At 38.2% G+C, this 21,205-nt stretch overlaps 1 non-coding gene across 1 annotated transcript; it reads left to right on the top strand.

Moving 5' to 3' along the window:
- Positions 1-587: 587 nt before the first annotated feature.
- On the top strand, positions 588-695 carry LOC112793719 (small nucleolar RNA R71). Its single transcript, XR_003198418.1, has one exon. It is a non-coding gene; the product is annotated as a small nucleolar RNA R71 (small nucleolar RNA).
- Positions 696-21,205: the final 20,510 nt, after the last annotated feature.

Genomic DNA, 21,205 nt, shown 5'->3' with positions numbered 1-21,205 from the left:
ATAATAATGATTCCATACAACAACAAAGAATACTACATTGATGTGATCACAATTTTGTCCACCAATGGATAAGGCTTGCTATTGCTGAGCCTATTTCTTCCACCATTATTAAAGCCTTGTTGAGGCTTTTGTTGATCCTTCCATGAGAAATTTGGATGATTTCTCCATGATGAATTATAGGTGTTGCCATAATATTCACCCATATAATTTACCTCTACTATTGTAGGGTTCTCAGGATCATAAGCTTCTTCTTCAGAAGATGCCTCTTTAGTACTATTGGATGCATTTTGCCATCCATTCAGACTTTGAGAAATCAGGTTGACTTGCTGAGTCAACATTTTATTCTGAGCCAATATGGCATTCAGAGCATCAATTTCAAGAACTCCCTTCTTTTGAGGCGTCCCATTATTCACGGAATTTCTCTCAGAAGTGTACATGAACAGGTTATTTGCAACCATGTCAATAAGTTCTTGAGCTTCTGCAGGCGTTTTCTTTAGGTGAATGGATCCACCTACAAAATGGTCCAATGACATCTTGGAGAACTTAGATAGACCATAATAGAATATATCCAGAATGGTCCACTCTGAAAGCATGTCAGAAGGACACCTTTTGGTTATCTGCTTGTATCTTTCCCAAGCTTCATAGAGGGATTCACCATCTTTTTGTTTGAAAGTCTGAACATCCACTCTAAGCTTGCTCAGATTTTGAGGAGGAAAGAACTTAGCCAAGAAGGTCGTGACCAGCTTATCCCAGGAGTCTAGGCTATCTTTAGGTTGTGAGTCCAACCATGTTCTAGCCCTGTCTCTCACAGCAAAAGGGAAAAGCATGAGCCTGTAGACTTCAGGATCTACTCAATTAGTCTTAACAGTCTCACAGATCTGCAAGAACTCAGTTAAAAACTGGTAGGGATCTTTTGATGGAAGTCCATGGAACTTGCAGTTCTGTTGCATTAGAGCAACCAGTTGAGGTTTTAGCTCAAAATTGTTTGCTCCAATGGTAGGGATTGAGATGCTTCTTCCAGCAAACTTGGAAGTAGGTGTAGTATAATCACCAAGCATCCTCCTTGCATTATTATTTTCGGCTGCCATCTCCTCTTCCTTTTCGAAAATTTCTGTAAGGTTGTCTCTGGATTGTTGTAATTTAGCTTCTCTTAATTTCCTCTTCAGAGTCCTTTCAGGTTCAGGATCTGCCTCAACAAGAATGTTCTTGTCCTTGCTCCTGCTCATATGAAAAAGAAGGGAACAAAAAATAATAATAGGGATCCTCTTTACCACAGTAGAGAGATTCCTTTATGTTAGTAGAAGAAGAAAGGAATAGAAGAAGGAAAATGTAAGAATCCAAACACAAGGGTGAAGATAAGTTCAGATTCTTGAGATGAGGAGAAGTGTTAGTAAGTAAATAAATAAATAGATGAAGATGAGAGGGAGAGAATTCGAAAATTAATTTTGAAAAATAAGTTAGTGATTTTCGAAAATTAAAAGAAGAATTAAAATTAAAATTAAAATTTAAAACAATTAGTTAATTAAAAGAATTTTGAAAAAGAGGGAGGTAATTTTCAAAAATTAGAGAGCTAAAATTAGTTAGGTGGTTTTGAAAAAGATAAGAAATAAACAAAAGTTAATTAGTTAGTTGAAAAAGATTTGAAAATCAATTTTGAAAAGATAAGAAGTTGGAAAAAGACATTTTAAAATCACATTTTTGAACAAGATAAAATTTTGAAAAAGATATGATAGAAAAGATATTTTGAAAAAGAATTGATTTTTAAAATTAAAATTTAATTACTTGACTAACAAGAAACTAAAAGATATGATTCTAGAATTTAAAGATTGAACCTTTCTTAACAAGAAAGTAACAAACTTCAAAATTTTGAATCAATCACATTAATTGTTAGTAAAGTTTTCGAAAATTATGAAATAAAGATAAGAAAAAGATTTTGAAAATCAAAGTTGAAAATTTTCGAAAATAATAAAAAAATGAAAAAGATTTGATTTTTGAAAAAGATTTTGAAAAGATAAGATTTTTAAATTTGAAAATTTGACTTGAGTTGTAAGAAATAGCTAAGTTTTTAAAAATTTTTTACCAAGTCAACTCAAATTTTCAAAATTTTGAGAGAAATAAGGAATATATATATTTTTTTATTTTTGAACTTTTAATGATGAGAGGGAAAAACATAAAAATGACCCAAAATATGAAAATTTTTGGATCAAAACCGATGATGCATGCAAGAACACTATGAATGTCAAGATGAACACCAAGAACACTTTGAAGATCATGATGAACATCAAGAACATATTTTTGAAAAAAATTTTGATGCAAAGAAAACATGCAAAATACCAAACTTAGAAATCTTTCATGTTTAGACACTATGAATGCAAAAATGCACATGAAATACATCATACAACACAAAACAAGAAAATTTAAAGATCAAACAAGAAGACTGATAAGGAAAAACAACAAAACAAAAGGATAGATAAGGGAGATTTTCCTACTAGACCTCTAAGATACATGTTCTTAGCAACCTAGGTCACCGGAAAGGATTCCCTACTAGACCTTCAAAGAACTTGTCCTTGACAACCTAGATCAGAGGGGCAAAAACTGAAAGAAGCCACCACGCAGATCACCTTAGTGTTGGATCCTCCAATCTTCTTCATGCAACAAGTGAAGCAAATCACTCACCTCACTTCTCACACAATAAAAAGTGCTTAAAAGCAACTGAAATTTATTCATCAAATTTATGTAAATTGTCTCACCAAAGGTGTTTAAATAGGCACCTAACAATCAACTAAAAGATAAGATAACTAATTTAAATCAGATTTGATCTTATTAGATTAGATCAGATTTGATTTAAATTTAAAATCCCTAAAAATACTACTAAGCATAACAGATTTAAAATAAGTCTTCTAACAAACTTTTGACCACATAACAAACTAAAACAAGGGTTTAGAATTTCGAAATTTAAAAATAAATTTTGCCTCCCACTGAATTCAGAAAGCATTATTGGGCTTCTTGCTGTCCTGACTTAGCCCAATGGGCCATGCCCATTCTTCCTTGGTTAGAACTTGATGTAACTCCATATGCAGAAGCGCTGCCAGGTTTCCAAAACTCTCCTTGAGCTTCTTTGCACGTGCTCTAGTGATGGGGCCTTCTGGAAGTGTGAAATTCCCATTCTGCCCTTTTGTCTTAGAATGCTCCTGTTGTCTTTCCGAGCATGTATCATTCCCTCCTTCCTCAAAAAGATTCGTCCTCGAATCTGTGTCCATATCAAAAGGAGAGAGATTAGAAACATTGAAAGTAGCAGAGACATTAAACTCACCTGGTAGGTCAATCTTGTAGGCGTTGTCATTGATCTTCTCAAGCACTTGGAATGGGCCATCTCCTCTAGCATCAAGTTTAGTCTTCCTCTGAGCAGGAAATCTCTCCTTCCTCAAATGTACCCAAACCCAATCTCCTGGTTCGAAGACTATATGCTTTCGGTTTTTGTTAACCTTTTCAGCCGTGGTTTTGTTCTTCCTCTCAATTAGGTCACGAGCCTTTGCATGTATTGCTTTAACTTTCTCAGCCTTGCTAGCTCCATCTAAACTAATGATGACAAGTCATCTTAGCCTAGTTTTACTAGTCTTTTTCTTTGATTTTCATAGGGTTTTATGCACTTTCTTGAGCCACAAGTAAGCCATTTGGGTGGAATTTCATGTTTCCTTAGATTCAATCAACCATGGATAAATTGATGCATTTTCATGAGTTTTTGTGCAATAATTGCTTATATATCAAGAAGAAGAAGAACTCTCATGATTATAGCATAGCTTTGATGCAATTGTTGATTGATGATAGGTGACCAAAAGAGCTTGAAGGAAGGTTGAAGAAAGAGGCAACAAGAAGGCCATGAAAGGAAGCAAAGGAAAGCAATGTTGGAGCCAAAGTTGGTGCTCCAATTTTGCTGGAAACGTTGCTCCCCACAGCCTGAAGGGGTATACGTCCAACGAGAATAACTTGAGCTACAGAGCTTTAAATGAGATGATTCTAAAGACATTGTAAAATAGGAATCGAGAGCTTTCCAAGCATATATGGCACTACATGGTGGATATAAAAATTGAGGGAGAAAACTGCCCCGAAAAGTGCATAAACAAACATGACACCAACCTGTAGTAAGGCCAGCTGACCTCTGCTTCGACGGAGTATAACTCGAGCTGTGGAGCTTCAAATGATGCACTTCCAACGACATTAGAAAGTAGACATTCAGGGTTTTCCAACAATGTATAATAGTATGGGGTGGACAGCACGTTCAAGCTTCCGAAACTGGCAATGTTCCCAACATTTGTGCTAACGTTTGCCTCAAATGTGAGGTCAAACGTTGGCGCCATAAAAGCTAAGAAGATCACCCCTGGGCACAGCAACGTTTGAGCCAACGTTTGCCTCAAACATGAGGTCAAACGTTGGCTACATTTTGGCAAGAAAGAGCATGGAAGAGCACCCTTGATTGATGGTTTAGATGAGCCACGTTTGCGCCAACGTTTGCCTCAAATGTTAGGCCAAACGTTGGCCAAAAAGGAGCTTGGGAAGACCCACGTTTGAGCTCACGTTTGACCTCAAACGTTGGCTCAAATGTGGATGACAGCAAATGGGCTATCTGCATAATGCCTCACACAAGGGACGTTTGAGTCAACGTTTGCCTCAAACGTTGACTCAAACGTAAATGGTTCATGGCCCGGTTCACAAATGGATTTCTTCCCAACACCAAGAGCAATCAACGGAGGCTACTATCAACCCAATTCCATCAAAGCCAAGGCCCAAATTCAAGGCTTAATGATCATTGGAAGAAAGTGTATAAATAGCTTAGGATTTGAAGTTTTACGGGAGCTTTTCTTTTGAGAGTTTTCTTTGAGAATTTTCATAGTATTCACAGTAGAGAGCTTTTGGGTCCTGAGCTATTTTGAGATTCTGAGTCTTGGGGAAGGAGAATTGAATTCTCTTCCTCTTAGTTTTCTTATTTTCAATTTCATCTACACTTGTCTTTAGTCTTGGGTGTTGAAGAATTGAGGAAATTCTGTCTCAATCTCACCTTGAGATCTCTCTGTTTTTCTTACTGCAACTTCTGGAAATTGAACTTGGATTTACATTTCTACATTGCTCTCTTCTTTAATTTTGCATTTGCTCTCTGAATTGGATCTAGGAAGGCATTGAGATCTAGACGAGTTATCTAGTCTCTTGGGTCCTGAGAACTATTGGTTTCCATTTTAATTTCCTTGTTTAATACTACGCCAAGCTTATTTTCCTTTTAGTTTGAGATCCGGCTCAACTAATTCCATCAATTACTTTTCATTCTGTTAAATTTTGCTTTTCCTTGTTTAATTCCTGCAGATCCAATTCCCATTCCCCTTTTATTTTTCAAGTCATTTATATTCCTTGCACTTTAAGTTTCTGCAATTTACATTACTTGCACTTTAAGATTCAGCTCTTTTTCTTTTTGTTCCCTTTAATTTCCTGCAAATCACCCACTCCCCTTTACATTCTCTGAAATTTAATTCCTGTCAACACAATTTCACACAACCAACACTTGTTTGCTTGACTAAATCAACCACTAAACTAAAATTGCTCAATCCTTCAATCCTTGTGGGATCAACCTCACTCCCGTGAGTTTTATTACTTGATACGACCCGGTGCACTTGCCGGTGAGTTTTGTGTCGGATCGTTTTCTGCACATCAAGTTTTTGGCGCCGTTGCCGGGGATTGAATAGATTGACAACGATTAAGTGAGGTGGTAGTTTAGATCAAGCACTTTTTCTTTAATTTTGACTAACCCACTAACTGTTTGAGGATTTGCTTCTACTAACCCACTAACTGTTTGAAGTTTTGCCTCTATTAACACGCTAACTGTTCGAGACTTTGTCTCTACTAACTCTAACTGCACTCAAGTTACAGAGTGCTCTATTTTAGTTTCTGGTTCTATTTGTGTTTCTGATTTTGTGATAGGAGGAAAGAGCGATGAATCCACACCTTTTGATCCTGAAACATTTTGGAGGTTGAGGAAAGAGGCAAGAGATAGAGGGGAGAAATGCTGGGATTCAGAAAATCCCCACTGAGAGTTTCTCACCAGGGGATAAAGTGATATTAAACACCCAACCAATGAAGGTGCCTCCACAATTATCTAAGTACTATATTGTGAACCGGATCCTTCCACATGAACACCTAGAGATCATCAAAGAGGAGACTGGAAAGAAGTTCACAGTAAGAAGAGAAAAGCTGAGGCACTATGATTTTCAGCCTCCATGATCAAAGAACAAGATGTCAAGCTAGTGACAATAAAGAAGCGCTTGTTGGGAGGCAACCCAACCTGAGGTAGTTCTCTTTTCATAGCTATTTCAATAAAAATGTAGAGTAGTTTTATCTGTAGTGCAAGGAGCTAAGTTTGGTGTTTCACACCAAAATAATTTGAGAAAGAGTGAAGAATGCTAAGTTTGGTGTTCCACCAAAAATCTCATTTGAAAACACATTTTCACCTTCTGCATAATCAATGCCAGCTCTAAACACCAGAGAAGCTACTTAACAATCGTTTAGTTTTTAGTTCGAAGTCTATTTTCTAGTTCATAGCTTGCTTTTCTAGTTTATAGTATGTTTTCTTACTAAGAGCACATGTGGTTTTCTGCATATGTACAAACTGCTATATAAGGCAAGGAACTAAGTTTGGTGTTCACACACCAATCTAAGTTCAGAAGTCTACAAACATACATGCATGCTAACCATTTTTCAAGTGCTTGGGGAACAAGCAACTTTTAATATCATTGCAGAGTATCATACAAGTTTTTGGAAGGATTAAGCACCATCAACCAAAGAGACAAAGAGGGATGCAAAGATCAACAATGGTGCTGAGAAGGAGTGAAGCAAGTAAACTCCAAAAGGTTGTATTGTTAAGTGATTGTCTTATATTCAAAACTGCTACGATTGGAAGTGATATTGCATCCCTGTTCAATATAATTTCCTTGTAGTTCAATAACTAAGATGTTTAGTATATCATAGCACCATACACTTGAAAATTTGCTTGCACTCAAGGATTGGAAAAATACAAATAGAAAACATTTCTTTGAAGAGAAGGATTGAGGAATAAAAAAAAATTCATCTTGAGGTAAGCAAAAGATTAAGGGAAGTGGTGGTTCTGGTTGTATGAATGTGTATTGAGGTTGCATGTTTGTGAAAACCTGCATGGGAGCTCATAGGCAGGAAATAGAGTTCAAAGAAGTATTGTGGAGATTCTCAAACATCTTTTGATCCAAGAAGCAAAAAAAAAAAAAAAATTAAAAGAACATGGCCCAAGGCTCTGAGCATCAATTACTAGGCAGAAGAAAAAAAAGGGACTCAAAGAGTTACTAGCCTAGTAAATGCTTGTGGTCGAATTGTGTCAAAGAGAGAGGCTTGAGCAAGTAAATCCTCAGGGGTGCTTTAACACCTAATACCTTAAAACTAACTGGTTTCGGAGTATTGATTGAAAGCTTATCTAAAGAGCCGCTTTGAGACAGGACACTTAGAGTCAAGACCGAAACACTATAAGCTGCTTCAAGGTGATTATCTATAAAGAGATCTCCACGATATCATTTGGATGAAAGTCCTAAGACCTAAGACTTCCAAGTTGTGGGGACTAGTGAACACTGAAGCCCTTGCATAAACATATGATTTAGAGTTCATCCCACTGTCAATTAATCACTTCACTCACAGGGCATTGAACGTCATTCTTCAATCTATTCTAAACTAAAAAAAGTGTTGAGCATAAATTCTTTTCTTGCTTGGGGACAAGGAAGCTTTAAGTTTGGTGTTGTGATGACAAGTCATCTTAGCCTAGTTTTACTAGTCTTTTTCTTTGATTTTCATAGGGTTTTATGCACTTTCTTGAGCCACAAGTAAGCCATTTGGGTGGAAAGTAGTAATTACTTGATGTGCGGAAAACGATCCGACACAAAACTCACCGGCAAGTGCACCAGGTCGCATCAAGTAATAAAACTCACGGGAGTGAGGTCGATCCCACAGGGATTGAAGGATTGAGCAACTTTAGTTTAGTGGTTGATTTAGTCAAGCAAACAAGTGTTGGTTGTGTAAAATTCTGTTGACAGGAATTAAATTGCAGAGAATGTAAAGGGGAGTGGGTGATTTGCAGGAAATTCAAGGGAACAAAAAAAAGAAAAAGAACTGAATCTTAAAGTGCAAGTAATGTAAACTGTAGAAACTTAAATTGCAAGAAATGTAAATTGCAGAAACTTAAATGGGTTAGGGATATGGGATTGCAGAAAGTAACCAAGGAAAGTAAAATTCAACAAACGGAAGAGTAGAAGATGGATTCAATTAAACCAGATCTTAAACAAAAATGAAAATCAGCTTGGTGTAGCGATTAAACAAGGAAGTTTAAAATGAAAATTCCAGATCTCAGGACTCAAGAGACTAGATAACTAAGTCTAGATCTCAATGCCTTCCTAGATCCAAGTTCTGAAAACAATTGCAAGAGAATTGAAGATCAAGCAGTGGAATAAAGGAATTCAAATATCAATTTCTCAAATGTGTAGTAGCTCAAAACAGAGAGAGATCTCAAGGTGAGATTGAGACATAATTTCTTCAATTCTCAACACCCAAGACTCAAGTAAAGCTTTGCAGAAAAGAAAACAATAAAACCCAGAGGAAGAGAATTCAATTCTCCTCCCAGAAACTCTCTAAAATGCAAAGTAAGCTCTCCTCCGTAAGCACTATGAAAATTCTAAAAGAAAAGCTCTTTAAAAATTCTAAGAAGAAAGCTCCAAAAAGAAAAGCTCTCCAAAAACTTCAAATCCTAAGCTATTTATACACTTTCTTCAACTGATCATTAAGCCTTGATTTGGGCCTTGGCCTTGATGGAATTGGGTTGAATCATGCCTCTGTTGCTTGCTCTTGGTGTTGGGAAGAAATCAATTCTTGAACCGGGCCATGTAGCTTTCACGTTTGAGCCAACGTTTGAGGCAAACGTTGACTCAAACGTGCCACGTGAACAATTATGTAGCTAGGCCCAAAATGCTGTCATCCACGTTTGGCTCAACGTTTGAGGTCAAACGTGAGCTCAAACGTGGCTCCCCCATGCTCCCTTTTTGGCCAACGTTTGGCCCAACGTTTGAGGCAAACGTTGGCGCAAACGTGGCTCATCAATCATCATCAATCAGGGGTCTCTTCCTTGCTAAGATATAGCCAACGTTTGACCTCACGTTTGAGGCAAACGTTGGCACAAACGTTGCATGTTTCCAGGATGCCATTTTCCTTCATTTTGGCGCCAACGTTTGACCTCACGTTTGAGGCAAACGTTGGCGCAAATGTTGCCTTCCTCCCTTTCTTTCTTTCAACCAACATTTGCCTCAACGTTTGAGGCAAACGTTGGCGCAAACGTTGAGGCTTCCCTGGGCTTTCTTGATCTGCTTCTCATGTTTGAGTTAACGTTTGAGTCAAACGTTAGCTCAAACGGGAATCCCTCTTTTCAAGCCTATTCTTGCAACCTTCTTCCAAGCTTTATTTCACCTATCATCAATCAACAATTGTATCAAAGCTATGCCATAATCATGAGAGTTATTCTTCTTCTTGTCATGTGAGAAATTATGGTGAAAAAACTCATGAAAATGCATCAATTTATCCATGGTTGATTGAATCAAAGGAAACATGAATTTCAACCCAATTGGCTTACTTATGGCTTAAGAAAGTGCACAAAACTAAATGAAAACAAAGGAAAAAGACTAGTGAAACTAGGCTAAGATGACTTGTCATCACAATACCAAACTTAAAACTTTCTTGTCCCCAAGCAAGAAAAGAATTTAAGCTCAAAATTTCTGTCAGATTAGAATGGATTGAAGAATGACATGTAATGCTCTGTGAGTAAAGTGATTAATTGACAGTGGAGTGAACTCTGAATCATATGTTTATGCAAGGGCTTCAGTGTTTACTAGTCCCCACATCTTGGAAGTCTTAGGTCTTAGGAATTTCACCCAAATGATACTGTGGAGATCTCTTTATAGATAATCACCTTGAAGCAGTTTATGATTTCTGTGTCTTGGCCTTGACTCTAAGTGTCATGTCTCAAAGCGGCTCTTTAGATAAGCTTTCAATCAATACTCCGAAACCAGTTGGTTTTAAGGTATTAGGTGTTAAAGCACCCCTGAGGATTTACTTGCTCAAGCCTCTCTCTTTGACACAATTCGACCACAAGCATTTACTAGGCTAGTAACTCTTTGAGTTCTTGTTTCTTCTTTTTTTTTTACCTAGTAATTGATGTTCAGAGCCTTGAGCCATGTTCTTTTTATTTATTTATTTATTTATTTTTTGTTTTCTTTTGCTGCTTCTTGGATCAAAAGATGTTTGAGAATCTCCACAATACTTCTTTGAACTCTATTTCCTGCCTATGAGCTCCTATGCAGGTTTTCACAAACATGCAACCTCAATACACATTCATACAACCAGAACCACCACTTCACTTAATCTTTTGCTTACCTCAAGATGAATTTTTGATTCCTCAATCCTTCTCTTCAAAGAAATGTTTTCTATTTATATTTTTCCAATCCTTAAGTGCAAGCAATTTTCAAGTGTATGGTGCTATGATATACCAAACATCTTAGTTATTGAACTACAAGGAAATTATACTGAACAGGGACACAATATCACTTCCAATCATAACAGTTTTGAATAAAAGACAGTCACTTAACAATACAACCTGTTGGAGTTCACTTGCTTCACTCCTTCTCAGCGCCATTGTTGATCTTTGTATCCCTCTTTGTCTCTTTGGTTGATGGTGCTTAATCCTTTCTTAGATTCAAGTGACTGCCTACAATAAACTTTGAAAGTTGCTTGTTCCCCAAGCACTCTAAAATGGTTAGCATGCATGTATGTTTGTGGGCTCTTGAACTTAGATTGGTGTGCGAACACCAAACTTAGTTCCTTGCCTTATATAGCAGTTTGTTCATATGCAAAAAACCACATGTGCTCTTAGTAAGAAAACACACTATAAACTAGAAAAGCAAGCTATGAACTAAAGAACAGACTTCGAACTAAAAACTAAACAGTTGTTAAGTAGCTTCTCTGGTGTTTGGAGCTGGCACTGATTATGCAGAAGGTGAAAATGTGTTTTCAAATGAGATTTTTGGTGGAACACCAAACTTAGCATCCTTCACTCTTCCTCAAATTATTTTGGTGTGAAACACCAAACTTAGCTCCTTGCACTATAGATAAAACTACTCTACATTTTTATTGAAATAGCTATGAAAAGAAAACTACCTCAGGTTGGGTTGCCTCCCAACAAGCGCTTCTTTACTGTCACTAGCTTGACATCTTCCATTCTATGATTATGGAGGCTGAAGATCACAGTGCCTTAGCTTATCTTTCTTTACTGTGAATTTTCTTCCGGTTTCTTCTTTGATGATCTCTATGAGTTCTCGTGGAAGGATTCCAGTCACAATATAGTGATCAAACAGCTGTGGAGACACCTTTGTGGATTGAGTGTTTAGCAGCACTTTATCCCCTAGTGCAAATTTTTCAGTAGGGAGTTTCTGTTTCTATCCAATTCTATCCTCTGTCCCTACTTGTGAAACTTCTTTGTTGTATTTTTCTTGGTTGGTACCCTCTTTCTCCCTCATTTGTGAAAACTGCTTAGCCAACATCAATACATGTTCTTCAAGCTTCTTAAGCGCTTCCTCATGGTGTTTGGTCTCCTGGACTTGAATTTCCATGAGTTTTTCCATCATCGATTCTAAGTCAGTGATCCTCTTAGAATGGTTTAAATGTATGAGATGGGTTGGTGGTTGTGGAAAACTTTGTGAAGGAATCCCACATGTATTGTGCGGGTAAAATGTAGGTGTCGCAAAGGTATTCTGTGGATTTTGTGGGTTGTTATGAGATTGAGGGTGCATGTTTTGTGAGCATTGGTTTTGTTTGGCATTATTGAATGGGTGACTTTGGTTGTTTGTGATCATGGGTTTGCCTATATTGGAACTTCTTTGTTCCTGATGTTGATATCCCCTATTCTTAGATAAGAATGTGGCTTCCATGGTGGAAATTGTGCATTCATTGTAGTAGAATGTAGAAAATTAATTTGTCTAGCTATTGACTCCAATTGTTGTTGAGTTTGATGGTGTAGCTGCTTGTTTTGATTCATGACTGCCTTCACTCCTTCAAGATTCATCACTTCCTTCTCTGAAATTGCATTCTGTTGTTTCTCAATTGAGTGTTGATTATTGACTCTTTTGTCATTAAACTCTGCAGTTCCTTGGCCGGTTGCTGTTGCTTTGAGTAGGCCATCTGAGAAGTAATCCACCGCTCTTCTTGTTTCTGAGGTTAATCCTTCATAGAAAGCTTGGAAACCCACTTTGTCACTTGCTTTCTTGTATCTTTCCCATGCTTTGAACAATGGTTCTTCCTCTCCTTGTATGAATGGATGTATTTCCTCTTTCATCTTGATGTTTTGTTGGGATGAGGAGAATTTGGCTAGAAACTTGGCAACCAAATCATCCCAACTAGTGATACTTCCTTGGGGAAAGGTTTCAAGCCATTGTGCCGCTTCATCCCTCAGTGAGAAAGGAAATAACAAGTGCTTATAGGTATCATGATTTACACCATCGAGATTTACAGCACCACAAGTCCTCAGAAAAATGGATATGTGTTGTTTAGGATCCTCCAATGGATTTCCACCATAGGAGCAATTGTTCTTGATTAGTGTAATGAGTTGCGGCTTCATGTTGTGGTGTTCTTCTTTCTCAGAAACTCCTTCTTCAATGATAGCCTTCCCTCTGGCCTCCCTTCTTTCCTATGACATATAAATCAACAAACGGAACACACAGTGGTACTTTTGAAAATTGAGTGTAGTCATTTGAGACAAAACTTCAAACAGTTAACGGGTTAGTAGAAGCAAATCCTCAAACAGTTAGTGGGTTAGTCAAAATAAAGAAAAAGTGCTTGATCTAAACTACCACCTCACTTAATCATTGTCAATCTATTTCAATCCCCAGCAACGGCGCCAAAAACTTGATGTGCGGAAAACGATCCGACACAAAACTCACCGGCAAGTGCACCAGGTCGCATCAAGTAATAAAACTCACGGGAGTGAGGTTGATCCCACAGGGATTGAAGGATTGAGCAACTTTAGTTTAGTGGTTGATTTAGTCAAGCAAACAAGTGTTGGTTGTGTGAAATTCTGTTGACAGGAATTAAATTGCAGAGAATGTAAAGGGGAGTGGGTGATTTGCAGGAAATTAAAGGGAACAAAAAAAAGAAAAAGAACTGAATCTTAAAGTGCAAGTAATGTAAACTGCAGAAACTTAAATTGCAAGAAATGTAAATTGCAGAAACTTAAATGGGTTAGGGATATGGGATTGCAGAAATTAACCAAGGAAAGTAAAATTCAACAAATGAAAGAGTAGAAGATGGATTCAATTAAACCAGATCTTAAACGAAAATGAAAATCAGCTTGGTGTAGCGATTAAACAAGGAAGTTTAAAATGAAAATTCTAGATCTCAGGACTCAAGAGACTAGATAACTAAGTCTAGATCTTAATGCCTTCCTATATCCAAGTTCTGAAAACAATTGCAAGAGAATTGAAGATCAAGCAGTGGAATAAAGGAATTCAAATATCAATTTCTCAAATGTGCAGTAGCTCAAAACAGAGAGAGATCTCAAGGTGAGATTGAGACAGAATTTCCTCAATTCTCAACACCCAAGACTCTAGTAAAGCTTTGCAGAAAAGAAAACAATAAAACCTAGAGGAAGAGAATTCAATTCTCCTCCCAGAAACTCTCTAAAATGCAAAGTAAGCTCTCCTCCGTAAGCACTATGAAAATTCTAAAAGAAAAGCTCTCTAAAAATTCTAAGAAGAAAGCTCCAAAAAGAAAAGCTCTCCAAAAACTTCAAATCCTAAGCTATTTATACACTTTCTTCAACTGATCATTAAGCCTTGATTTGGGCCTTGGCCTTGATGGAATTGGGTTGAATCATGCCTCTGTTGCTTGCTCTTGGTGTTGGGAAGAAATCAATTCTTGAACCGGGCCATGTAGCTTTCACGTTTGAGCCAACGTTTGAGGCAAACGTTGACTCAAACGTGCCACGTGAACAATTATGTAGCTAGGCCCAAAATGCTGTCATCCACGTTTGGCTCAACGTTTGAGGTCAAACGTGAGCTCAAACGTGGCTCCCCCATGCTCCCTTTTTGGCCAACGATTGGCCCAACGTTTGAGGCAAACGTTGGTGCAAACGTGGCTCATCAATCATCATCAATCAGGGGTCTCTTCCTTGCTAAGATATAGCCAACGTTTGACCTCACATTTGAGGCAAACGTTGGCGCAAACGTTGCATGCTTCCAGGATGCCATTTTCTTTCATTTTGGCGCCAACGTTTGACCTCACGTTTGAGGCAAACGTTGGCGCAAACGTTGCCTTCCTCCCTTGCATTCTTTCAACCAACATTTGCCTCAACGTTTGAGGCAAACGTTGGCGCAAACGTTGAGGCTTCCCTGGGCTTTCTTGATCTGCTTCTCATGTTTGAGTTAACGTTTGAGTCAAACGTTAGCTCAAACGTGAATCCCTCTTTTCAAGCCTATTCTTGCAACCTTCTTCCAAGCTTTATTTCACCTATCATCAATCAACAATTGTATCAAAGCTATGCCATAATCGTGAGAGTTATTCTTCTTCTTGTCATGTGAGCAATTATGGTGCAAAAACTCATGAAAATGCATCAATTTATCCATGGTTGATTGAATCAAAGGAAACATGAATTTCAACCCAATTGGCTTACTTATGGCTTAAGAAAGTGCACAAAACTAAATGAAAACAAAGGAAAAAGACTAGTGAAACTAGGCTAAGATGACTTGTCATCACACAAAAACTTGATGTGCGGAAAACGATCCGACACAAAACTCACCGGCAAGTGCACCGGGTCGCATCAAGTAATAAAACTCACGGGAGTGAGGTCGATCCCACAAGGATTGAAGGATTGAGCAATTTTAGTTTAGTGGTTGATTTAGTCAAGCAAACAAGTTTTGGTTGTGTGAAATTGTGTTGACAGGAATTAAATTGCAGAGAATGTAAAGGGGAGTGGGTGATTTGCAGGAAATTAAAGGGAACAAAAAGAAAAAGAGTTGAATCTTAAAGTGTAAGTAATGTAAATTGCAGAAACTTAAAGTGCAAGGAATATAAATGACTTGAAAAATAAAAGGGGAATGGGAATTGGATCTGCAGGAATTAAACAAGGAAAAGCAAAATTTAACAGAATGAAAAGTAATTGATGGAATTAGTTGAACCGGATCTCAAACTAAAAGGAAAATAAGCTTGGCGTAGTAATTAAACAAGGAAATTAAAATGGAAACCAATAGATCTCAGGACCCAAGAGACTAGATAACTCGTCTAGATCTCAATGCCTTCCTAGATCCAATTCAGAGAGCAAATGCAAAATTAAAGAAGAGAGCAATGTAGAAATGTAAATCCAAGTTCAATTTCCAGAAGTTGCAGTAAGAAAAACAGAGAGATCTCAAGGTGAGATTGAGACAGAATTTCCTCAATTCTTCAACACCCAAGACTCAAGACAAGTGTAGATGAAATTGAAAACAAGAAAACTAAGAGGAAGAGAATTCAATTCTCCTTTCCCAAGACTCAGAATCTCAAAATAGCTCAGGACCCAAAAGCTCTCTACTGTGAATACTATGAAAATTCTCAAAGAAAACTCTCAAAAGAAAAGCACTCTAAAAATTCTAAGAAGAAAGCTCCAAAAAGAAAAGCTCTCAAAAACTTCAAATCCTAAGCTATTTATACACTTTCTTCAACTGATCATTAAGCCTTGATTTGGGCCTTGGCCTTGATGGAATTGGGTTGAATCATGCCTCTGTTGCTTGATCTTGGTGTTGGGAAGAAATCAATTCTTGAACCGGGCCATGTAGCTTTCACGTTTGAGCCAACGTTTGAAGCAAACGTTGACTCAAACGTGCCATGTGAATAATTATGCAGCTAGGCCCAAAATGCTGTCATCCACGTTTGGCTCAATGTTTGAGGTCAAACGTGAGCTCAAACGTGGCTCCCCCATGCTCCCTTTTTGGCCAACGTTTGGCCCAACGTTTGAGGAAAACGTTGGCACAAACGTGGCTCATCAATCATCATCAATCAGGGGTCTCTTCCTTGCTAAGATATAGCCAATGTTTGACCTCACGTTTGAGGCAAACGTTGGCGCAAACGTTGCATGCTTCCAGGATGCCATTTTCCTTCATTTTGGTGCCAACGTTTGACCTCACGTTTGAGGCAAATGTTGGCGCAAACGTTGCCTTCCGCCCTTTCTTTCTTTCAACCAACATTTGCCTCAACGTTTGAGGCAAACATTGGCACAGACGTTGAGGCTTCCCTGGGCTTTCTTGATCTGCTTCTCACGTTTGAGTTAACGTTTGAGTCAAATGTTAGCTCAAACGTGAATCCCTTTTTTCAAGCCTATTCTTGCAACCTTCTTCCAAGCTTTATTTCACCTATCATCAATCAACAATTGTATCAAAGCTATGCCATAATCATGAGAGTTATTCTTTTTCTTGTCATGTGAGCAATTATGGTGCAAAAACTCATGAAAATGCATCAATTTATCCATGGTTGATTGAATCAAAGGAAACATGAATTTTAACCCAATTGGCTTACTTATGGCTTAAGAAAATGCACAAAACTAAATGAAAACAAAGGAAAAGACTAGTAAAACTAGGCTTAGATGACTTGTCATCACAACACTAAACTTAAAACTTGCTTGTCCCCAAGCAAGAAGAGAATTATTGAGAAGAAAGAATGAAAAAGGAAGAGAATGCTCATGTTAGTAGAGTATTATTGGTAGCTCATGGGGTTTTATGCAGATATGTAACTACTCACTTCTTATTGACTTGTAGGCCTAGAAATTTTCCTCTAAGCATCAAGCGACACACTGCTATGACCTCTCATTATTCTTTTGTCCTTGTTTACTAAAAATTTTCTTTATAAGCTTTAATTCAGTGTCATGTGTAACAAGCTTCTTTTCTTTATTTGTGCTTGACACATTATTCACTTTAGACACTTGGCTTGCATTCCTTCATAGAGCATTGATGCCCAGCACCTCTTTGGGTCACTAAATGCCTTGTAGTTAGGTTGCTCTTGATGGTGGATTTTCAGTTGATAATCCCGGGTTAGTTAACCCAAGTTACTAAGTGTTAATGCACTCCAAAGAACTTAATAATCCAAGCAGATCCTAGTACAAAGACACCACAGGAATATACTCTAAGGTTCAAGCTATTGGTGTCTAGCTTTATTTCTTCTTTCTTTTGTTCTTGTTGCTGCCATTTTTGGCTTTTCTCATTTCACTTTTCTTTTCTTTTCAGCCAAGGACTTTTTATTTATTTGAGATTCATAGACAGTGAGCTACTTTCTACTTAAAAGAGAACAGTCTATTCCTTTTATTCACTAACAGTGAGTTACCACACAATCACACATACATACCTCCACTTACTATTATTTGACTTCTAGCTAGCAATGAACCATCTTACTTCATGTTTCAAACATTTCTTTTATTGAATTGAAAAAGATTTGGGGGACAAAGCATGCATTAGTTAAGTGAAAGTAAACACACAAGCACACACTTAGACTAGCTTACACTTAGACTAGCTTACTTATTTCAGGAAAGATAAACATAAAGCAACGATTACTAATTAAAATAACCACTAAAGATGCAGAGACTACTTTAAACAGATAGGATGCATGCTTTTTCTTGTAGTGATGAACAAGGAGCGAGTCCACCTTTCATTTGTCATGCTTTTTCTTTCTTCTTGCATTTGCTTGGGGGGTGGTGTCCTCTGTGTCCAAGTCTGTTGTCTGTTGACCCTTCCAGAACCCAGCTTTATTCATTGTTTCTTCTACTCGATCTTCAAGGCTCATAGCCTTGCTTACTTCTATTTCACTTTTCTTTTTGAAGAATTCATCAAAAGTTGGAAATGCTGGATCCATGTTGTGCAGATGTTCTCCAATATAATTCAATTTAATTTGGCTATTTATGTTGTAATCGGCTTGGACTTCATATCTTGCATCTTGAAGGGCTGTGAATTCCTTGAGAGCCCTCATATTTTCAGCTTGCGTTTGTGCCAACTTCCCAAATGATTCGTGAGATTGAAAAGCATGCTCCTCTTGCATCACAAAGAATTTTGATTCAAACTCACTTTGTTGGTTCATTATTTTCAGCTGCCATTCCTCTTGCTCTTGTTGGTGCTTCATGTATTGTATATGGTACTCCTCTTGCCTTTCTTGAATTCTTGTGTACTGTTGTGATAACCTTTCAATTGCTTCCTGCATCTGAGTCATGTTCAGATTGTCATGTGGTTGGACGTGTTGCGGTTCCTCTTCCTCTTGTGCCTCTTCTTCCACTTGTGATTCTTCTTCCTCCATTGGTTCATCTCTTTGCCTTCTTCTTTGTGGTCTTCGGCTCTGCTGTGCTTCAGTAACAATCATCATTCTTTCAATGGTTATGGGCATGCCCGGGTTCAACCATGTTGGGTTTTCATCCTCCATTGGCACTTTGGCTTTCATGCATAAACGCATAATGGTACTTAGGTAGTGTAGCCAACCTTCGGCTGAATTCTTCTCTGCAATCCTTTGAATATCATTTGCAATGATCTCGTGAACCTTCACTTCTCCTCCCATTATCATACAATATAGCATGATAGCTCTCTTCTTATTGACCTCAGAGTTGTTCACTGTGCCCAAGATTGATCTCTTCAATAGCTCATACCACCCTTTTGCTTCAGGGGTGAGGTCTCCTATTCTCAAGTACTTGTACTTATTTTTAGTGGTTCCTACCCACTCCATGTTTACCACACATATTTCACTGGCAATCTCATCATAGTCTTGCTCTTCATTTGGCCTTTGATGGTATCCTGGCTCATCAAAATGGGTTGCCCTCAGTTTCAACACTTTCATGATAGTGCTTGGGCTAAAATCTACTTCAGTCCCCGGTACATAACTCTTGTAAGTTGGAGCTTGATTTATTTCTATCCTTGGGGTGTTAGTATAGAATTCCCATATGATGTTTGCATTGATCCTGGTAATTGGTTAAATGAGCTCTTCCCACCTCCTCTTTCTAATCTTGGCTTTCATTTCTTGGCAATTTTCATCCGGCAATAGAAGTGGAACTTCTGGGTATATCTTTTTAGCTCTCATCCATCCCCATTGTGTTTGATGGTACCATGTTCTGAATCTCCATTGATCAAATTCAGGGATACTTCCTTCATTTATGGGTTCCTTTCCCCTCCTCCGTTTGGTTCTTGAAGAAGAGGCCATGCTTGGTCTTTTGAGGTTAAGGTTGTATGTGGAAGGAGGTTAAGGTTTCGGTATGTTTTTGGAAGAAGAGGTTTGTGAAGTTGAGAATATATGATCATTTTCCGTAGGATATATGGATTTGTCCACCAAGGAAGTTTCACTAGTTGGGATGATTTGGTGACTAAATTTCTAGCCAAATTCTACCCACCCCAAAGGATCATCAGGCTGAAAACCGAGGTGCAGACATTCACTCAATTAGATGCTGAATCCTTGTATGAAGCATGGGAGAGGTACAAAGCTCTAATCAGAAAGTGTCCCCCAGAAATGTTCAATGAATGGGATGTACTGCAGAATTTCTATGAAGGCCTGACATTGAAGTCTCAAGAGGCACTAGATCACTCCGCTGGAGGTTCATTACAACTGATGAAAACTACTGAAGAAGCCCAGAATCTTGTGGATATGGTGGCCAACAATCAATACTTCTTTGCTCATCAAAGAAACCGCCAACCATCACAGAGAAAGGGGGTACTAGAACTGGAAGGAGTGGACTCCATTTTGGCTCAAAACAAGATGATGCAACAACAAATTCAGCAACAGTTTGAACAAATGGCCAAAAGAATTGACAGCCTTCAAGTAGCAGCTGTGAACACAAGCCAACCATCAACTGCATGGGTGCAGAATGAAGAAAGCCAAGAAGAGCAACAATAGGAGCAAGTGCAATACATGCATAACCAAAATTCTGGACAGAATGAAGTTTATGGTGATACCTACAACCCTTCCTGGAAGAATCACCCCAACCTTAGATGGGGAGATAACCATAACCATAACCAACAGCCATGGCAAAGAAACACAACCCAAAATAACCCAAGAAACAACCAGCAAAACAACAATCAAAATTCATTCAGAAAACCACAAAACACTTACCCCAACTCTAACCATTATTCAACCCATAACCAACCCACCAACCAAAATACCTATCATCCACCACCCACATCTCACAACCAACCACAAGCATCACCAGAATCTCAAAGAATCACTAACCTGGAAACCTTGATAGACAAAATGTGGAAACACCAAGAAATGACGGCCAAGAATCAAGAAGCTTCCATCAAGAACATGGAAAGACAAATAGGCCAGCTCTAAACACTTTGCAACAGAGAGACCATCAAGTTCACTACCAAGTGACACAATTCCAAATCCTAAGGAAGAGTGTAAGGCAATACAGTTAAGAAGTGGGAGAACATTGATGAGCAACAATGACACTACAAGGAAACAAGTGGAGAGCAGCAAAAAGCCAACAGATACAGAGGAAGCCAATGATCAAAATATGGTGCCAAACAAGAACACAGAGAACCCCAAAAGAAAAGAAGATCAGCCAATCAATATACATAAGGAAGAAGAAGAAGCGATTCAAGGACAACAGAAAAAGGAGAAGAACCTCACCCCTCCACTGCCATATCCACAGAGGTTCAACAAAGAAACCAAAGATCAACACTTCCGCAAATTCCTGGAAACTTTCAAGAAGCTGGAAATCAACATTCCCTTGGCTGAGGCATTGGAACAGATGCCCTTATATGCCAAGTTCTTGAAGGAACTCATCAACAAGAAAAGAAGCTGGCTGGAGAAGGAGACTGTACTTCTCACTGAAGAATGCAGTGCACTCATCAGAAAAGGACTCCCTCCCAAGTTGGAAGATCCAGGGAGTTTCTTCTTACCTTGCACCATTGGAAGTCTATTTATCGACAAGGGGATGTGTGATTTAGGAGCAAGCATAAATCTGATTCCATCCTCTTTAGTGAAAAAGCTTGGCATAGAGAAGGTGAAACCAATACAGATGTCATTAGAATTGGTGGATCAGCCAATAGTACATCCCAGGGGTGTGATTGAAAACCTTCTAGTCAAGGTGGACAAATTCATATATCCTGCGGACTTTGTG

Source organism: Arachis hypogaea, chromosome 3, assembly GCF_003086295.3.
Source record: "Arachis hypogaea cultivar Tifrunner chromosome 3, arahy.Tifrunner.gnm2.J5K5, whole genome shotgun sequence".
Lineage (NCBI taxonomy): Eukaryota > Viridiplantae > Streptophyta > Magnoliopsida > Fabales > Fabaceae > Arachis > Arachis hypogaea.
This window is presented reverse-complemented; position numbering and strand designations above follow the sequence as displayed.